Raw genomic sequence first — 14,793 nt, 5'->3', positions numbered from 1 at the left:
GGCATTACTTCTATTCAGATATAAGAAACATGACTTAAATCTGCTGTTCTCCAAGAACAATGATGAACACCCACTTTCCTAAACATCCACCTTGTAGGGCCTTAGATTATTATAAAAATCATTTCTTGATGAAAAACAGCAAAATACTAGGAAGTAAAACCACGTAGTGAATTCTACCCCTGTACTGATACTTAGCTCCCTCCCCAATCCCTGCATCACTCAGTGGATGAAAACATACCTGCCTTCCCATTGTGACTTTTCCACATGATTCCTCTTTAAACATCCAATTACAAAGAAATTTACATGTTTAGGCGTTCTCTTCAGGGAGATCCAGAAATTAAATCACTTTGCCAACAAGGCCAGGAAAACAAATCATTTGTGTTGTGGCTGAGCCATAAGGCACGCATCTTAAACACAAGCAGAGTCTGCCCAGCTTTGCTCTCACAGAGCCATTTGGGAGAAGATTTTTATGGCAGCAGCTGAAATGTTTCTACCAAAACAACACCTACACTTTGCTAGAGTTATTTTCAGAGGAGAAGGTTTCCCCTACTGCTGTATAAATTGTATAAATGTGTAGTTAAAAGCGTAGGTGCGTGTGAGTCCAGGGCTGCAGCCCTGGCAGGGGCACTCAGCTGTCACTTCATGGTGGGGTGACCTCAGGCAGACTGCTTAACCTCCCTGACCTCGAGTCCTCCCCATCACACAGGAATCTCAGCGCCCAGAGAGCTGTCCTGAGAACTGATGAGATAATGCATGCTTAGTCCCACTGCTACATCTTAAGTGTTCAAAAAGCAAGTGCTGTGTGAATTCTTATAAAATCTGATGTGGAATTCCTGTATATTTCAAAAACTAAGGATATAAGAATCTACAGGCAAGTCATATTTAAAGATACTACATTCAGTTCAGCTCAGTTGCTCAGTCGTGTCCAACTCTTTGTGGCCCCATGGACAGCGGCATGCCAGACCTCCCTGTCCATCACCAACTCCCAGAGCTTGCTCAAACTCATGTCCACTGAGTCGGTGATGCCATCCAATCATCCCATCCTCTGTCATCCCATTCTCTTCCTGCCTTCAATCTCTCCCAGCATCAGGGCCTTTTCCAATGAGTCAGTTCTTCACATCAGGTGGCCACAGTGTTGGAGCTTCAGTTTCAACATCAGTCCTTCCAATGAATACTCAGGACTGATCTCCTTTAGGATTGACTGGTTGGATCTCCTTTCAGTCCAAAGGCATCACATTACCATTAAAATAAGAATATAAATATGTTTAATAATGTCTGTGTAGAAGCCATGGAATCTTACTGACCCACAGGCCACTTAAGCAGCTTTACCTGGACTCTCCAGTATGAGATCATGGACAGAAAGTTAAGAAAAACCAAATTCTTAACTAGATACTATAAAGTCCACTAATTGGACTGCTATATTTAATCCATCAACAATGATTCCTAAGATTGTTATGCCTTCATCAAGCAACACCCTTTTCAAGGATTAACTCTCTCACAACTGCACACATGTGGAGACGTTCCATGGACACTGTGATGCAATGACCAGACTTTACCTGGAGTCTGAGGATCTAACTACCCCGCTACTCCGAGCTCTCAGGCAGAATGCAGAAAACTACCCTCCACTGGAGAAAACGGCTCCACCTAAGGTCAAGCACACCCCCCGGAAGCTCCTTCAATGACCAACATCAGTGAATAAAGGTTCGACCCACTTTAGAGCTCCCTGTGGACCAAGGCTGCTGCTAAGACTGCATCACAACTCAGCTTCCCCCTCTGCCCAATCCCACATCCCTCCTTTCCCCTCCATAGGTGTTCATCTTAAGAGGCAGCATAGGTACTGCAATAACTTTCATTTTTCAGATGAAAACAGTGAGTCTCAGAGAGGTTAAGAAAGTTGCCCAGCCACACAGTGAAGGAGCGATCTGGCTGGAACTAAAGCCCAAGCATTCTGCTGCCAGAGCCCAGGCTCCAGACTTACTCTGCTCTACCGCTCAGCTGCCTTCCCTGGTGGCTCAGATGGTAAAGAGTCCGCCTGCAATGCAGGAGACCCAGGTTCAATCCCTGGGTCAGGAAGATCCCCTGGAGAAGGGAATGGCAACCTACTCCAGTATTCTTGCCAGGAAAATTCCATGGAGAGAGGAGCCTGGCAGGCTATAGTACATAGGATCACAAAGAGTCAGACATGACTGAGTGACTAATACTTAACGTAACCACTCAATTACATTTACAGATTAATGTCCATAAAATAAACTGGTTAAAACTGGTTTTTGTTCTCAGAGCAGACTGCAAAAGGCAAATCAGAATGAGAGAAAGAGTTGCATGAGAAGGCAACTCTCCGGTTATCAGTCAAAGACAACCAGAAGACAGAAATCAGAAACCACTCCAGAGCTTTCGAGCTAAGAGCCTGGTTCCGGAGCGCTGGAAGGGCTGAGCGGCCACAGAAGGAACACGGAGGCAGTCTAGAGACCAGCAACCATGATCAGGAGAGCTGACAGAAGAAAGAGGTGTCACAGAGCCTGGGGACTGGGGCCAGCCCACAGAACTGTACCAGGCTGGGCCACTAGGTCTGGAGGGCAGAAGCCACGGGGGAGACCCTCTGTCCCAGAGATACCAGAGAAGTAGAAAGAGGCTCAGCGAGACGCCTCATCTCTCTCCTTGGCCACCGGAGAGCAAGGGGGCTGGGAAACGCAGCTCCATGTTAAATGGACCAGAGCAGGAGATGCTCAAGAATGGGTCTGAGAACAGGTCCACCTGAGCGGCCCCCAGATACAGTTACTCAGCTGACAGTGAGGAAGTGTGGAGACACAACCTGAAAATAACGCACAAGAATTTTAAAAGTGGGAACTCTCTGGAGGGCTAGTGTTTAAGAGTCCAAGCTTTCACTGCCAAGGGCCTGGGTTCCATGCCTGGTGGGGGAATTAAGATCCCATAAGCCACGTGATACACCCAAAAAAAAAAAAAAAAAAAAAAAACATTTTTTTTAAAGTATATCTGTCAAAGCTTCGTTTGTTTGTTAACGTACTCGAGCAGCTCCTAAGCAAACAAAATAACGGCAGAAAATGCCTTTCACTACAAGGCTCTTTGGGCTTCCCAGGTGGCTCAGTGGGTAAAGAATCCATCTGCAATGCAGGAGACATGGTTCAATCCCTAGGTCTGGAAGATCCCCTGGGAGAGGGCTTGGCAACCCAATCCACTATTCTCACCTGGAGAATCCCACGGACAGAAGACCCTGGTGAGCTACCGTCCACAGGGTCGCAAAGAGTCAGATATGACTGGGGCAACTGAGAACGCACACACAAAGCTCTTTACAAGGCGGCTGCCGTATCACCGCACTGCTCAACAACTGACATCTAGATGGGGGAAAAGCTCCCACTGCAGGGAGTCCCCTGCATGCAGAGAGCGCTCAAAGACGCAGACACGCCCTGTATGTACGCCAGCTGCTGCGCTGTATTCCTGCACCCTACAAGGCACTGCACTGCGACACTTAACACGCTTTCTTGAGTTTGTTTCTTATGTTTGTTTGTGCGAAAAGTATTAGAGACCTATTACAGTACTATATAGTCGATTGTGTTAAGCAGGTACCTAGGCTATGTTGGACTTACTGACAAACTGGACTTACAAACACACTCTTGGAAAGAAATTCATTCTCACGTAGGGGAATTGCTGCATTTCCTAAGTAAATCAGGAGAATATACATCATATTTGTGGAAGTAGTTCCATCATAAAAATATCAAGTCTATTTGGTAATGATTAACTGGAGAGCATTTCCTGAACAAAATATGATTTATAAAGAACAAATTATTCCCCACCCATGTCAGCTAAATGAGCTGTTACCATAGCTCCTATTCTGGAAGGCTAAATCTGCCTTCACAATTCTATCTGCTGTTTGACAAATAAGAGCTGGAGCACAAACCCTCTCCTTTCTTCTCAGAAGTCCTCCACCGACTTTTCAGATGCGGCAGAAGTCCTCGTGGCTACGGAGGGGTCAGAAGAAAGAAAAGCAAAACGTACCACTAAGGATCTCCGTCAGCACCCGCTCCAGCAGCACCCGCATGGAGATCAGCCTAGCCCTGTGCAAGGGCCACGTGCCGACCCGCGAAGCATCCCACGCTGGGCTCTCCCTAATGTTCACGGGAGAGGACAGGAAGGCTCCAGCCAGTGAAATGACCGTCTCCATTGACAGCCCTCCCTGTCACACACCCCCACTTTTCTCACCCCCCCACAAAAAAATCTCCAGTCACAGTGCTCAGTTACAACTCAATGTTTAACCATTTACTTTGCCCTTGCAAAGACCTCGAACTTTAATTTTAAAAATTATTTTTATTGCACTCCCTCCAAAAAGAATGTGATTTGTTCATATACAAAGACTGTAAACACAATTTCATTCCCTTCCACCTCCTCTCCTTCCCCCTCAAACACAGTTCCTTTGAGGTTACTAAAACCCAACGGCTGGAGACAACATCTAGGTTCCAGGTTGAGTTTGGCTTCTGCCTAGCTGTGCAGTTTTAGTCTGGTCAATTAACCTCGCTGGGCCTCTGTGTTTTCATTCCCAACATAATGCAACTGGAATTAGCTGATGGCCACAACCCTTTCAGTCCTGAAACAGTTCCACAGAAAGATAACAGAAGTCCTGCGGGGAACCGGATGAGCACTCTCTCACTTGACCTGGCCCAGACAGCTATCTGTGAGATTGCTTATCAGAACTCGAAGTACAGTCTGTGGCCAGGCACAACACAAAGTCTGAGCTCAGTCCTCACGCTCAGTGGTCTGTGATCTCGCCCAGCATTCTCAAGTTAGGTCCCAGGGTTCTGACTGCAGAGAGCCAGGTCTCGTCCCTCCCTGGAGTTGCTCACTCTGCTCTTCTGGCCCAGGATATTAACAAACAGGACACAAGCAAATGCTGGAAAGTACATGTGCTGTTGGGCTTGCTCTCACTCTTGCTGCTCTGCCATGGCCAGGAGAAAATGCCAGGTCTAGCGAACAGCAGAATGAAGGCCACACCCAGCAGAGACAAGGCATCCCAGTCTTCCTAACCAAGCAGTGCTAGATCATCCAACAGCCAGCTGAACTCCCAGCCATATGAGCCAATCCAGCTAAGATCGAAGACCTGACTGCCCAGCCCACAGCTGACCAGACACGTGAGCGAGATTAACTGAAACCAGCCAAGCCCACATCAAGATCAGCTGAACCGCCCAAACTTGCAAGTTAAATATATTTTTTTAAATTGTATTCCACGGACATGTTGTAGGTGCTTGTTTGCAGTATTATTGTGGCAAAAGATAAGCAGCTCTCAACCAGACTACAGTGACTATTTCCAAAGTGAAGGTTCCTTAGTAATAAAACACGTGCTGCAACCTTAAAGGTCACAGCAGACATGAATGCATTTAAGGCTCTAAGAAGTCCCACATACCAGTAAAAAAAATCTATTTAACTTTGTCTAACTCGTGTTTCTCTTAACCCATTTTACCAGAAAGAAAGAAAGAAAAGAAAGTGAAGTCGCTCAGTCGTGTCCGACTCTTTGCGACCCATGGACTGTAGCCCACCAAGCTCCTCCGTCCATGGGATTCTCCAGGCAAGAATACTGGAGTGGGTTGCCATTTCCTTCTCCAGGGGATCTTCCCAACCCAGGGATCAAACCCAGGTCTCCCACACTGCAGGCAGACGCTTTAACCTCTGCACCACCATTTTACCAGAGACCCCACCAAATTCTCCCCAAGCCTTTCATCCCAAGTCTGGGTTGAGTCTCTATCCAATCTTCTTAGGGTTGAGCTATATATTTTATTGTCTCTTCCAAGACACTTAGTGGACCCTTCAAAAACAAAACAAAAATCTTACAAGTATTTTGAAATTATGAAGGCTTATATTGTTTATAACCAAAGCCTAATTAGAAATAAAGGGAATGTTCTATGAATATCTGAAACCCATACATTTGTTGTTATTTAGTCGCTCAGTCGTGTCTGACTCTTTGCGACCCCATGGACTGCAGCCCATCAGGCTCCTCCCTCCGTGGGGTTTCCCAGGCAAGAACACTGCGGTGGGTTGTCACTTCCTCCTCCAGGGGATCTTCCTGACCCAGGGATCGAAACTGCATCTCCTGAATTGCAGGTGGATTATTTACCATTGAGCCACCTGGAAAGTATCTGAAACCCATACACAGCCTCAGTCTAATTTCAACTTTTTCACTGATTAAAACTTGAAGAAGCCTAAGGCTGACCTTGCCTTCCCTCCTTAACACTCTTGAGAGGGTCCCCAGCGCAGTCCTCTCGTCATTCAGACACTTGCTTCAGGACCCTGATGCTTTGTCCATCGCCTCTCCCACCATTCTTCCTCCCCTCCGTCTCCTCAAGAGCTTAGTATTCCTCTGGTCTACACACTATGCATGCTGAGCTACTTCCAATTCCATCAAACGGCCATGAGCTAACCGCTCCAGAGTTTGGTCCTATTTGATGTGACCTTGAATTATGTAGCTTTGAAATAATATGACATTAAAACACTAATATGGTGTCACATTAATTTGAATCAATGTTAAATCTGCCCCAAATGTTAAAATCCTTCAAGAAATGATAGTTTTGAAGCAGGCTGAGCCAAGGGAATGCCAAACTGTTTATAGAGTGGCCACAGGGTGGCGCCATATTAGCTGATAAAAGGAAATAGCCACCATCTTTTGTCAGAATTATTCTTGAGTTAGAAGAGTTCTGAATTTGCAAGGACTTCAGAAACACACCTCTTCTCCTGGAAACTCTTCCTCACCTCGTAACCATACTCAAGACCGGACACATGGCGCTCATCCAGCTAAATTTCAATACATCCTTCCTGCATTACTTGAGACAGTACTTCTTCCCTGAAACCCCTAAAAACAGGTGGTAAGATCTTCCCATGATTGAATTTACCTGATTGTTAACAGTTTTCCACGATAAATGCTTATCATCTGGTCTATTCTCCTTCATGGGAGAGATCCTAGGTTGCCTGGTTCATAGTATATGATCAATGGATGTAAGTTGAGTTCATGTGTGGCTAGATGAATGGATGGATGGATATATGGGTGGATGGGTGGATGTATGTATGTATGCATGTATGGATGGATAAATGAATGGATGGACAGATGAGTCGATGGATAGATGGATGGCTGAATTGATGGGTTGATGGATGGAGAAATCAACAAACAGGATGGGCTACTGAATAAAACGAGTGATTTTTGCTCGATTTTCTCTTCTTATCCCCTCCCCTGTTCAACCTCAATGAAAGATAATTACAAACACTAGGTAAACAGCAGAGGAAGAAAACAAGAACCTTGATAATCTTATCAGTTGAGTAAGAGCGATCATTATGAATTCAGAATTAAAACCCAGATTATTGAAGTTAGGGTACTTGTCAAAAATACAAAGGCAATCAGGAAAAAACAAAAAACAAAACTCAGGATGCAGTGGTGTCTTTCTTTTCCTAATCAAAGAAACTCTGATGAAAATATATCTTTTATTTTTTGGATATAAACGTTTTAACTCATTTGATGAACGTGAAGGACTCACTCCAAGAATTGTGCTGCGTAAAGATGTGACCTTTTCAATGGAAAAAAAGAGATACAGGCAGGACTTTCTTTGGAGCTCCATGGAGTCAGATTTCCTGCTTCTCATCACAAAACTCTCCAGAGAAACATTTTTGTTTCTCATTCACTTTCACCTTGGACACCAAGTTCACTTTCTCAGTTACCCCATGAGTTGTCCTTTTCAGTTAGGACAGAAATGAGTGCAAACACAGATAAGACTTTAAAACCAAAAAAGGCTGGTCTCTGATGTTTCTTCTCACGTGTCTTTTGACCCCAGACCAAACACCCAATATACCTCTGGCACTTTTAGGCAGAGCTAGGAACAAAGAAGGCAATGGCACCCCACTCCAGTACTCTTGCCTAGAAAATCCCATGGACAGAGGAGCCTGGTGGGCTGCAGTCCATGGGGTCGCAAAGAGTCGGACGCGACTGAGTGACTTCACTTTCACTTTTTACTTTCATGCATTGGAGAAGGAAATGGCAACCCACTCCAGTGTTCTTGCCTGGAGAATCCCAGGGACGGCAGAGCCGGGTGGGCTGCTGTCTATGGGGTCGCACAGAGTCGGACACAACTGAAGCGACTTAGCAGCAGCAGCAGCAGGAACCCTGATTTAAACATCTGGCCAACTGACAGACTCGACCCTTTATAGACAGTATATTGAAAACAAGGACTTACAGTGTTCTCACCAGCCAGAAAAACCCAAAACAATTTTTTGTGAATCATTTTAACCCTCAAGGTAAGCAAAGGCATAATCTGCTGCTGCTGTTTTCCAAGCTCCTTTGTGCCATATTTCCCTAGGGTCTGAACTCTCTTAAAAAGCCCTACCTAGAAATACAAATGAGAACCTGGCCCTTTAGTCATATCATCAACAAACCACATCAATCTTGGTGTCAGGGAACACCATAGTTGGCTTCTCTCAAATCTCAAGCTTCAAGACATGGTTAACAGCCAGCTTCTCGGAGCTGCTCAGTCCTTCAGAAGCTTGTTAAACTTTCAAGAATTCATTTCTGCCTCCTACAGCCTATTTTCCTGCATGCATTCCTTCCAAAGACAACTGCATCTCCTGGGAACAGATGAAAGTGATACCAAATAAAACAAAAGCAAACTTTGGAGGGATCTCTCAAGTCAATGCTCCCAAATAAAGAGCAATTTCTGCACATGGTTCTTCCTTTCTCTTTTTAACCACCGCCCCCCCCCCCCAGTCTCTCAAGGTTGTTTATTTTATTTATATAAAGCACCCATCAGGTAACCAAATCAAGATCCCTTCTGCGGAAGGAAGCCCAGGCAGCTGTTTCCCAGAGACCATGAACCATCTCCACTGTGACTCCCAGGGGCACAACTGAATTCACCCTGTGTTCCTTGCCAATGCTATTCCTTACTTGGCCATGAACAGATGCAGTCAGCCCCAGAAATTTCTGCACCCTGTATAGTATAATCTCCTAAAACATCAGCTGAGAGTTTAGGGGCCAAATATTGAAATAGCATCCAATTAATAATCACAGTAATAACGAAGAATTGCCAAACTGCTATGTGAATTCTGAAGCCCAAGTGGAAGGTCAGCTAAATGAAGCGAAACTATTCCTTCCCACGCCATCTATGCACCACCATTTAAAGGTTCCATTTTGCGATGGAAATTTCTGAAACTAGATAAAGTGAGATAGCATTTTTACATTTTAGGTTCTATCCACTTATTCAACATTTACAGAGCATTGATATGAAGATAAAAATTACTGACAGTTGATTTCAAAGATGTCACAATTCCTCTGGAAAAAGCAGCTTCTATCAGAATTTTGTTCATTTGCCTAACAAGTGATTACTGAGTCCCTTCGCTGTGCAGGCACTGAGGATGTCACGGAGAGTGATACAGGAAGAAATCCTGCTCCCCTGAACACCGCTCTGTGGACGGACAGCGCACAGGTAAGCATACAGCAAACAGCACGGGACGGGGCGGGGGGCTCCTTGAAGGAGGGCAGCTGCCTGGACTGGAAGTGCAGGGGCGACCACGTTCAACGGGAGGGCAAGTAAGGCCCAGCTAGCGAAGGCCTGGAGGAGGCAAGGGAACAAGTCCTACAGACACCGAGGAGAAAAGCGTTCCGAGCCAAGGGGAAACACGCGGAGGCCGCGGGGTCAGCATGCCCACGAACGTGGGGAGCGGCAGCAGCAAGGGGACGTCACGGCGCAAGCGCGGGAAGCAGCCCCAGGAGAGGCCCCCGGCGGCCCACGGCCCCCGAAAGGCTTCCGGCTCCTGCTCCGCGTGCAGCCGGAAGCCCTGCAGGCCAGGAGCAGAGCCGCGGACCCGACAGAAAGGCTCACCTGGGCTACCGTGTGGACCGAGGCTGCCGTCGGCTGAGGACACAGGCGAGCAGGGCCAAACGGCCAGTGCCGACCCCAGGCTGAGGGGGACGCCGACCCCAGGCTGAGGGGGACGCCAATCCCAGGCTGAGTGGGCCAGGAGCAGACCAGAGGCAGGAGGCGACACACACTGGGAAACTGGGGGTGCTTTCTACACCAACCAGTAACTCACTGGTCGACTAGATGTCCGTATTTGAAGGTTTCACTATACAAGTTATTTATTTACCTATTTAAATATCTGGTATAAATCTACGTTTGCATTTTGAGGGTTTATTCAGTCCTCAGGTTATGCTGATGTGCTAATTTATATCCCCAGCCTTTATCTTTCAACTACACCCAGTTACCTGCCACTGCTGTCAGACACCTCATTTCTCTGGTCCATGCCACCTGAGCATCCATCCCCAGCCTTGGTCCTGGAGGCTGTGGAACTAAGTTTCCATTCACCCAGGCTCAGCATCCCTTTGCTTCTTCCTTGTCTTCTCCACTGGGAATCCAGACGTGGAACTCCCAGTGCTTCCTTTGAACGCTATTCTTCCGTAAGAGTGCAGTATTGTATTTTTTTAATTTTACTGAAGTATACTTGATTTACAATGTTTCAGGTATACTGCAAAGTGGTTCCGTTATACAGACGTGTGTGTGTGTGTGTGTGTGTTTAGATTCTTTTCCATTGCAGGTTATCACAAGATGTTGACTGCAGTTCCCTGCGCTGTGCAGTAGGTCCTTGTCATTTATCTGTTTTATACACAGCCGTGTGTATTTGCTAATCCCAAACTTCTAATTTATCCCTCAACCCCCCCTTCCCCTTTGGTAACCACATATGTTCTATGCCTGAATCTGTTTCTATTTTGTAAATTTGATTTGTAATATTATTTCAGATTTCACATAGGAGTGATATCACATGATATTTGTCTTTCTTTTTCTGACTTCCTTCACTTAGCATGATAATCTAGTCCATCAATACTGCTGCAAATGACATGTCATTGTTTTATGGCTGAGCAATATTCTGTTTTATATATATATATAAAAGTGTGTGTGTATAATGCATATACGTTATACATATTAACCATTTATATGTCCCACATCTTCTTTATCCATTCATCTGTTGATGGGCATTTAGCTGGCTTCCATGTCTTGGCTGTTGTGAACAAACAGTGCTGCTGTGAGCATCAGGGTGCATGTATCTTCTTGAATTAGTTTCCTCTTTTCTGGATATATGTCTAGGAGTGGGACTGTAGGATTATATGGCAGCTCCATTTTTAGATTTTTAAGGAACCTCCATACTGTTCTCCATAGTGGCTGCGCCAATTTACATTCCTACCAGCAGTGTGGGAGGTGAGCCCTGTTTTGTTCGCTTCCCTTCTTCTCCATTTCTCCAGCCCCTCCATACCACCCCACCGCTGTGATGCCAATACTACAGCCTTCCAGGCAGTCTTGTTGGCTTCAGACTCTCCCTCATCAAAACCCCTTGACAACTATCATCAAAATAATGTTCTGAAAGCACCGATTTTTTTTTTTATGTGACTTCCCCTGCTCGCAAATATTCAGTGCCTATAACCTGGCCTCCTAGGATTTCCTGGTGGCTCAGATGGTAAAGAATCTGCCAGCAATGCAGGAGACCTGGGTTCCGTCGCTGGATGGGAAAGATCCTCTGGAGAAGGGAATGGCAACCCACTCCAGCATCTGGCCTGGAGAGTCCCATGCACAGAGGAGCCTCGCAGGCTATAGTCCATGGGCTTGCAGAGGGTCAGACACGACTGAGCGACCATCACTCACTTAACCTGGCCTTCGAGGGTCTCACCCAAAAGCTGGGGTCCCTCCACAGCCCTCTGTTCTCTAACTTCTCGTCCCTACGCACAGGCACTCACTGCCCTTGGAGAGTGACAGGGCCTTCCTGATCCTTCTCTCGCCCTTAACTTTCACACACGGCGCTTTCCCAGTCTATAGTGCCCTCCCTGCTGTGCAAACTGTGCTAAATCTACTCAACCATGGAGACCAGATCACCATGCTCGCCCTATAAAGACGTTCACAGGTACCACAGCCCCTAATCAGGTCCTATCCAGCCCTCTTTATGGACAGCTTCCTTATGAGGACCTAGCGGCACGGACACATACCATGTTTCCGTGGTGGGTGTAAACTTCAAGGTCATGGACCAACTTGTATTTGTTCTTACACCCTCCACTAACACACAAATATTCAATATGTATTTACTGAACTAAGTTATTCCAGTGAAATAAATTAACTGAAACAATATTACCCTCCATCTTAATCTCTGAAAGTGTGGAACTGAAAAACCCTACAATTCATAGTATACAGAATCTTTGAGTAAAACAGAATCTCAGTGATTTCTTACTCTTTCTATTTCTCTTCTGCCATTTTGATTCTTCCACATTCACTCTGTTTTTAGATAGTATGCCACAGAATTGGACAAAAAGTTACAGCTGTGGTTTTCTCAAGATTACGCCCACAGGCAAATCTCATCCCAAGCTGTCATCTAACTGGTCTTTGACTTACAGTCAAACAAGACCCTGGCCTCATGGGAGAGTCAGCAGGAATGGGATAAGCCGTCCTGGCCCCACAGGCACCAAGTTTGCCCACTGAGACCTCTGTGTATGGACCTGGGGCCACAGGGGGCTGGAAGCAAAAAAGAAAAATGAAGCTGGCTTTTAATTAGGCACTTATTGTCTATTTTTAGGCAGGAGTTCCTGCTACATTCCAGAAACTACCACAGAGCCTCTACCAGCATCTTCTTTGCTGCTGCTGTTGTCACTGCCTTCTCGGTGGTGCGGGGTCTTCGCTGGGCACGGGCCCTCTGGTTGCAGACAGCAGCCGCTGCTCTTCACTGCAGTGCACAAGGCTCTCATTGCGAGCACGGGCTCCAGGGTATGCGAGGCTCAGGAGTTTGGCACACAGGCTTAGTTGCCTCGCGTGTGGAATCTTCCCAGACCAGGGATCGAACCCGTTTCCCCTGCATTGGCAGGCACATTCTTAACCACTGGACCACCAGGGAAGTCCACCACTATGTTCTTAATGACAGGACTTCAGTGACTCCTCAACACCATGGTGCGGTGGGGGCTTCCTGAGAAAGGACGACCCTGTAGTACCCAAAGCAGGTTGCTCTTCACTTCTCTCCTCAAGACAAAGATCCTCTCTACTTACTCCTTACCTTTGCAAGGCAACTGCTTCTAACTTTCAAGTCACTCAAACCACAAATAACCAACAGCACCACATCAGAGTCCCACGCAGCCACTCACCTTGAGGAGTGCAAACACGGGCCTTCACCTCTAAAGCCCACAGTGCGAGGCAGATGGTGATCAAGCAGCCACACAGGCCCCAGATGACAAACTCTGATCAGTGCGATGAAGGAAACACAGATGGAACAGGGATGAGATGCGGTCCAAGAGATTCCACGCTCCCCTGTGGAAGTGACACTTGGCTGAGGTCTGAAGGGTAAGTCAGAAGGTGACTTACCCCTGACAGGTGGGAAGAGAGGAGAGGCCTCCTGTCCGTGGACAGGACACGGAAGGACACAGGGCAGGAGGGAGGGTGCTTCACAGGAGCGACAAACAACAAAGCCAAGCAAGGCCAGGATGACGCAGGAGATCAGCAGGCAGATCAAGCGGAGATTTTCTGGGACGTGGAAAGGAAAGAACTCTCTAGCCTCGGCAGAACGGATGGGATCCGCGAGTTCCTCCAAATCCCACTAATGCTCAGCGGCCACTGCCTCCTCCTCCCACACTTCTCATGACATAATCCCCCTACCCTGGCCCCTCAAACAGAATCCTCAGTAACACAAGACTTGGGCATCTCAACCCACAGGTGAGTGGACAACCAGCAGCCAACGAGTGTCTCTTGGAAGCATCCGAACTTGGGAGCATTTGACGCTGACACAGAGGCCGCAGACACAGAAGTGAAGTGAAGTGAAGTCAAAGTCGCTCGGTCGTGTCCGACTCTTTGCGACCCCATGAACTATACAGTCCGTGGTATTCTCCAGGCCAGAATACTGCAGTGGGTAGCCTCTCCCTGCTCCAGAGGATCTTCCCAACCAGGGACCGAACTCAGGTCTCCTGCACTGCAGGCAGATTCTTTACCAGCTGAGCCACAAGTTCAGTTCAGTCGCTCAGTCGTGTCCGACTCTTTGCGACCCCATGAACTGCAGCACGCCAGGCCTCCCTGTCCATCATCAACTCCTGGAGTTCACTCAGACTCAAGGCCATCAAGTCAGTGATGCCATCCAGCCATCTCATCTTCGGTCATCCCCTTCTCCTCCTGCCCCCAAATCCCTCCCAGCATCAGAGTCTTTTCCAATGAATCAACTCTTCGCATGAGGTGGCCAAAGTACTGGAGTTTCAGCTTCAGCATCATTCCTTCCAAAGAAATCCCAGGGCTGATCTCCTTCAGAATGGACTGGTTGGATCTCCTTGCAGTCCAAGGGACTCCTTGGACTCCTTGCAGTCCAAGAGTCTTCTCCAACACCATAGTTCAAAAGCATCAATTATTTGGCGCTCAGCTTTCTTCACAGTCCAACTCTCACATCCATACATGACCACTGGAAAAACCATAGCCTTGACTAGACGGACCTTTGTTGGCAAAATAATGTCTCTGCTTTTGAATATGCTATCTAGGTTGGTCATAACTTTCCTTCCAAGGAGTAAGCGTCTTTTAATTTCATGGCTGCGGTCACCATCTGCAGTGATTTTGGAGGGAAGACCCAAAAGCCACGAGGGAAGACCCAAAATCCACAAGGGAAGACACAAGGCAGACACAGAGGCTACATCCAATTACTGATGAACACTGAACTAAACTGTTTGCGTGAAGACTGGGGCCTGAGGGACATGTTGATCATATTGTTGCTGCTGCTGCTAAGTCGCTTCAGTCGTGTCCGACTCTGTGTGACCCC

The 14,793-nt window shown here is 46.9% G+C and overlaps 1 protein-coding gene across 7 annotated transcripts in view; it reads right to left on the bottom strand.

The window, feature by feature from the left end:
• PLCB4 (phospholipase C beta 4) overlaps positions 1-14,793 on the bottom strand; it is a 471,668-nt gene that overhangs the window by 366,828 nt on the left and 90,047 nt on the right. The window contains exon 3 of one of the 7 annotated variants that reach the window (XM_018056913.1): positions 13,148-13,310. The exons of the other annotated variants lie outside the window; for them this stretch is intronic. The gene's annotated coding sequence lies outside the window, so the exon portion shown is untranslated. The remainder of the gene's footprint in view (positions 1-13,147; positions 13,311-14,793) is intronic. 7 annotated transcript variants of the gene reach the window in all.

Source organism: Capra hircus, chromosome 13, assembly GCF_001704415.2.
Source record: "Capra hircus breed San Clemente chromosome 13, ASM170441v1, whole genome shotgun sequence".
Classification (NCBI taxonomy): Eukaryota; Metazoa; Chordata; class Mammalia; order Artiodactyla; family Bovidae; genus Capra; species Capra hircus.
The sequence above is the reverse complement of the archived record's forward strand: the minus strand, read 5'-3'. Positions and strand labels throughout refer to the sequence as shown.